The sequence below is a fragment of the Chrysochloris asiatica genome, unplaced genomic scaffold, assembly GCF_000296735.1.
Source record: "Chrysochloris asiatica unplaced genomic scaffold, ChrAsi1.0 scaffold00279, whole genome shotgun sequence".
Taxonomy (NCBI): Eukaryota; Metazoa; Chordata; class Mammalia; order Afrosoricida; family Chrysochloridae; genus Chrysochloris; species Chrysochloris asiatica.
Window position 1 is genome coordinate 538,294 of NW_006408797.1, and position 5,779 is coordinate 544,072.

At 50.3% G+C, this 5,779-nt stretch overlaps 1 protein-coding gene across 1 annotated transcript in view; it reads right to left on the reverse strand.

Moving 5' to 3' along the window:
• SQSTM1 (sequestosome 1) overlaps positions 1 to 5,691 on the reverse strand; it is a 21,657-nt gene extending 15,966 nt beyond the window's left edge. Inside the window, exon 1 of the mRNA XM_006874447.1 lies at positions 5,687 to 5,691. The gene's annotated coding sequence lies outside the window, so the exon portion shown is untranslated. The remainder of the gene's footprint in view (positions 1 to 5,686) is intronic.
• Positions 5,692 to 5,779: the final 88 nt, after the last annotated feature.

The following is a 5,779-nucleotide window of genomic DNA, read 5'->3' on the forward strand; positions in this document are numbered from 1 at the left end:
AATCCCGTCACAGTCACAATGGTCATAATGGTTAGCCATGGTTTTCTGGAGTTCAGCTGATTTTCTTTGAGGTGTTGAGTCAAACCCTCCTAGGTGTGGGGACCCAGAATTAGGGCATTAGGCACACGGGGGTGCAGGCTGAGCTGCTCTGGGCATCCTTAAAGATTAACTGAAGATCAAGTGGATGAGCCCTTCCCATTGCCAGCCCTAGGACTAATTCCCAAGCCAAATAAACCCATTGCCTTGGAGTTGATTCCAACTCACAGGAGCCCTATATACAGATAGGGCTAAGGGATGAGTTTTGGGGTTCTGAGAAGTGGTCCAGAGGAGGGGAAGGGGATGGTTTGCCTCCAGAACAGGCATTTTTTATTAAAGTGTGTCGGTTCTCAGACTGACCTAGACCTGTCTGTCCCTCCCCTCCTCTCCAAAGGATACAGCCCTGCTCACTGTTACTAACATGCCAAATTATTCCACCCGGTAACTTTTTCTTGGTTCTTTCCTTTGCCTAAAACCCTGCCCTCCCTGCCTTAGCATGACAACTTCCTACCCTAACTGGCACCTCATCAATGAGGCCTTCCCTGACCACTCCTGGGAAAAATGCTCACATATTAGACAGCACCTCATATAGCTCTTTCTGCAGGGTTCGCAGAAAAGGGAGAAACGGACGGTTGGGAAGACATTACTAGAAGAAAAGGAGCTCAAATCATTAGTCATCAGGAAAATGTAAATTAAAACCAAGAGGAAATAGGATTAGAGAGTTAAATGTCATCAAGTGTTGTTGGGGCATTGGGGCACAGGACTTGCCTGCCCCACTGCTGAAGTGGCCATTCTGTCTGGTGACTGCTGGTACTAGGGAGACAGACAGTTGGGGCTCAATAACACAAGGTCATGTGGATGGGTCTTACCAGTGTCGTATGGGTGAATACAAAGGCAGACTAGGGGCTAACAAGGCTTGCAGGGTATACCCTTTGGTTGGGTGATGATGCATGGATGGGATGGTAACTATGGCAATGAAAGGATGTATGATAGAATGAAGGTAAAACTAATGTTCTCCCATATAAACTATCACACAATTAATAATAAAACATTTATTAAAAACAAAAAAGAAGAAAGGGTCTCTGAAGGGAGAGCTCGGGCCATCTAGGAGGAAGTTGGACCTGACCCCCAACCTCACCGGAAGACACGTCTACGTTTGGGGCCCACACTTCACACCCCGACGTCATCCCGGCTAAGGGTGGCTCTCTGTGCCCCGCTGACTGCGCCCTCTGGCGCCTGTTTTCCTGCAACCGATCTAGCTCTGTGCAGAAGTCAGTTTGTGGCCATCCTGACTGCAGATCCCCTGAGGCTGGTCACTAAGTGAAACCTGCTTCTGTCTCGTCATCTTGGGCCCTCCTGTAACCGCGGAGGGAGGTATGCCTCGAAGAAGGCGACTGATATCCCGACTCCGTATTCTCTCCCTTCCTTGTGACCCGGTGTCCAGAGACTAACCTGGGGTGGGTACTGCTGGGGGGCGGGGCTAAAGCAGAGAGCAAGCCTGAATACGCAAGGTTTAGTGAAGAAAAAGAAAGGAGGAGCCCACGAGATGTGGGGAGGGAACCATAAAAACCGCGCAGTGACCCCAGGCACCCTAAGTAGATCCTGAAGCTAGAGACTCAGACTTGTAGGCGTGCTCACTGGGTCTACTGGCCCAGGTGAAAAGTAGCTCAAGGCCCAGATAAGGTTGGTGCAGAGAAGGTGTGGGGGAGCTTAGTTCCTGATAAGCATAAGGGAGAGAGCGAGGCAGTTTTGGATGGAACAGAGAAGGTGAATACTTTCCAGAGCAGGCCAGGAGTTTGGGGTCCTGTGGAAGGGGATTACGTGGAGGGGGCTCTACTCATCTGTGTCAAGCTCAGAGCCAGTAGTGCTTCTGGAACTCCATCTTGCTCCAACAGCTCCTCTCTAGTCTCCCTGCTTACTCTTTCGTCTCCACACTGTTCCCAAATGATCCTTTCAAAATGCAAATATAATCACGCCAATCCTAACCCCAGCACTCACTCCTCTCTCTGTACCACTTAGTACCTTACCCACAGCTCTAAGGGTAAAGACCTAAATCTCTGACAAGATGTGCTCTATCCCCGCCCCTATATGCCCTAGTCCCCTCTCCCATCTTGGGCTCTACTCACGCCAGCATTTGAGTGCCTCTCAAAAGGACACTTGTGTATGCTGTTCAGTCTGGTGGCCTTTGCTGAGACAACTCACCTTTTCTCTTCCTGGGACCATTTGGCTAAGTTTACTTTTTTCTAGGCATGCTTATTTTCCCCATTGTAAGCCTAACCTTTCCAATACTGGGTGTGGTGACTTTGGATGGTACATTAGTAAGGCAGAGACCAGATGGTGTCAGCACACACCTGTCTGTAGAGCTCGTTGCTCAAGTGTTCCTGGTACATGGTGAACACTTAGAACAGTTGTTATGAATGAATGAGTAAATTAAGCATCTAATGAAATGGCCAGCGTGGTCCTATAGGCTAGGAAGTGGTGAGGTTTTAGGACACGACTTCCAAACTTTTTCTATGCCAGAGGAACACAGCATCTGAGAAGAAAAAGGACCCCTTTTTTTGGCATTACAAAGAACGCCAATAATATTGAAATACAACTATTAAAACAGACAACGTGCATTTATGATATGGAAATACCTGTGATTCTTTATTAACATATTAAATTGTAAGGTCTAGAGCTAGGACTAATATGTACCAGAAATATGAAGTCCTTCTGTTTCTGCAGCCCGATTCATAACCACTATGCTACCAGAGCTCCTTACAGGACTCCATTAGGGCTATTTCATTCTGCCCTATAGCATCACTAAGGAGCTGCTAACCTCAAGGTCAGCAGTTAGAAACTACCAGCTATTCAACGGGAGAAAGATGATGCTTTCTGCTCCCGTAAAGATTTGCAGCCTCGGAAACCCTGTACAGGGTCGCTGTGAGTCGGAACCGACTCCACGGCACACAACAACAACAACAACAATGTAGCATCACTGAATAACAATCAACTGTACTGCAGTGGGTTTTGTTGTTTTGCAACAATTGTATTGCAATATGAAAATACCTGTGATTTGCGTGGGTGACAGTCCCAGGTACTGCTAAGAGTACTTGTTTTTTTCCTCATCTCAGTTCATGAACCGCCTGGATTCTGGGTCCCTGAATCAGCCCTGTGGAGAAGGATGGAGCTGTCCCAGTAAATCTCCCAGATGGCAAAGTGGGCTAAAGGCTGGCAAGTAATCCCAGCACAAAAGGGCATTTTCACTGAGTGGGAAACCAGAAGAAGAAAGAAAGGCCCATGACCTGTGATTAGAGAGAAAGCAAGACTCTTCTGTGCTCATTTGGCTCTGTGTGGGCACTACAGTCATGGAGCTGAATCCTTGGGTGAGGGGGTGCCCTAACCTAGCAGTAGGGTGACAGGCAGAGTTCACCTGCCTGGAAGTATCCCAGAGGGAGTTTGGGTTGCAGGCTGGCTCTGATAAATTAATTATTGCAAGAGCACAGAGAGCAGTGGAAAATGGGAAGGGAGCCAGGCAGCCACTGCCCCCCATTTAAAAAGGGAGAAAGTTAGCGCTGACAGGCTACAGTGAGAGTTAGGTCACAGGGTTCTCAGTACTTGGACATCAGGGCCTGGGCCCAGGAAAGCCCTTGGTAACAGCAGGCATTGAGTGAATGAATCCATGCAGGAACTAATGTATGAACAACACTAGGCCATCTTTTGCTGCCATTTCACAATAGCAGATTGTGGGTAAGCTCACCCCTCAGGTGTCTGCTCTCTTTCTCCACATCCACCCCTCTTCTGTGGTAGCACCCTGGCTTCCCTATGAAAGGGTACAATCCTGGATATTCAGTTATGATGCTGGTCCATTTTCAGCCAAGTGTGTTCCCCCTACAGGAACAAAGGCCCCTCTTGGAACTCTGATCCTGCAGGCAGTCCTGGTGGAATGGCAGTGTGACAGGAGGGAGATCTAGAAAGACTGCCCTCAATCTCTCTACTCCCTGTATCCCTAAGGCTGCTCAATCTTCCTGATGAAAATCGCAGTCATTGGTTTCTGGTCCATGGCCACTTACAGGCCACTCATCTTTAGCCCTCTTGCTCCCACACTCTCCCCAAAATTCCAGATCTCACTTTCCAAAGTCACAGCTACTGTCCCCCCACCATCCTAACCCTGGACAATCTCATCTCTGACAGAGGCCCTGCACTCCCCATTCATCTGGGAGGAAGCCCATTTCCCTCCTGTGCCTCCCTTCCAGTTCACAGTGTGTTGAGGGAGGGAGAACTCACCAATAGACCTTCTCCTGGTGTTCTGCAGATCCACCAGAAAAGCTGTATTATTGCTTGTTTAATAATTTTCCCTAAATAAGATCACTTTTAAACCTAAATGCTTACTTTAAAATAAAAACAACAACAACAACAAACATTTATATCACAGCCTAAATGAAAAACCATTATTTTTTTTTTGCCACAAATAGAAGAAGTTCCTTGTGAAAGAAACCACAGGCAGACAAAATAAGACAGTTTCCTCCCAAAGGCTCCAAACTAGGCCGTCTCTTGTTCAAAAGTTTATTAGCAAGTAGATCCGTGTCCTTGTGATCAGGCCTGCAAGAGAACCCAGGAGTCCTTTTCTTACTCAGAAGTACTCTGTCATTTAACATGGAGTTCCAGCTACTGCCCTACCTAGCCTCCCCTGCTTCAAACCCCATTGGCTTCCGGCTTCCTGGAGCCCTAGAGGTCCCACCAGCCAGTTCAGGGAAGTGGTAAAGAGCGCTCCCAAACGCCTGTCCAGAATCTGAGGAGGACCAACCCCGTTGTTATTTGTACTTTTCGTGGCCCCACATAGGACTGGGAAAGCCTGCAATTAGTTCAGTAATAAAAGTGTTAGCACCCTGCAATAAAGGTCAGGAGGCCGCTGGACCGTTAGGAGTCAAGACCCAGTCAGACCCTCGCGACCCTGGCTGATTCACAAAACTGCCCTTGGTTTGTCTCCCACCCACGCCGCGCCTGTCTGCGAGAAGCGAGCTCATTCTGGGCTGGTCACTGTGCTGGATACCCACATACCTTGGCTATTTCATTTCAGAAAATGGTCCATTGTCCCCATTTTACAGCTCACGTGTGCCTCCCCCAGGCTCCCCTTTACTGCTTTATTAGCGGACTTTACAAGGGACGGGAAGAGCCCTTGTGCGTCGGTGGAGGCTGCTGCTATCCCGCAGGACACCCAGCTGGAGGCAGGCCAGCTCCAGCCATACCTTTCCCTCCAATCGCCTAGACCTCAAGGTCCTGGAGAAAACCAAAGAGTCAGGGCCTGGGGTTCCTTATTGAACTATTACTGAGTAGGCGCTTAGGGGTCCTGCCGCGCCGCTTCCACCTCGCGCTTCCCCCGCCCCAGCCGACTTCACAAGCGAAAGCCTCAGCTTCGTTCTACCTGAGGCGGGAGCTCAAGGCGGCTCGACGCCCGGGATACACGCGCCCACAAGGGTGCCGCTATCGCTGGCCAGGCAGGCTGGATCCCCGGCGCTGGCCCCTCACCCGCCCCCTCGCGGTGATCGTGGAGGCGGCGGCGGGTGTTGCGGCTCCTTTAAATCCGGGCCGCCCCGCCCTTAGCTGCCGACTCCGCGGCGGCCCTAGATCCAGGCCGGGCCGCGGCTCTCGCCGCCCAAGCCAGCCTAACCCGGCCCGGTCCTGTTGCTGAGCAAGGCAGCCCGCGTTCCGCTTCCCGGAGGAGCAATCGGCGCTGCCCCCGGCCCGGTGCACATTCCGGCCC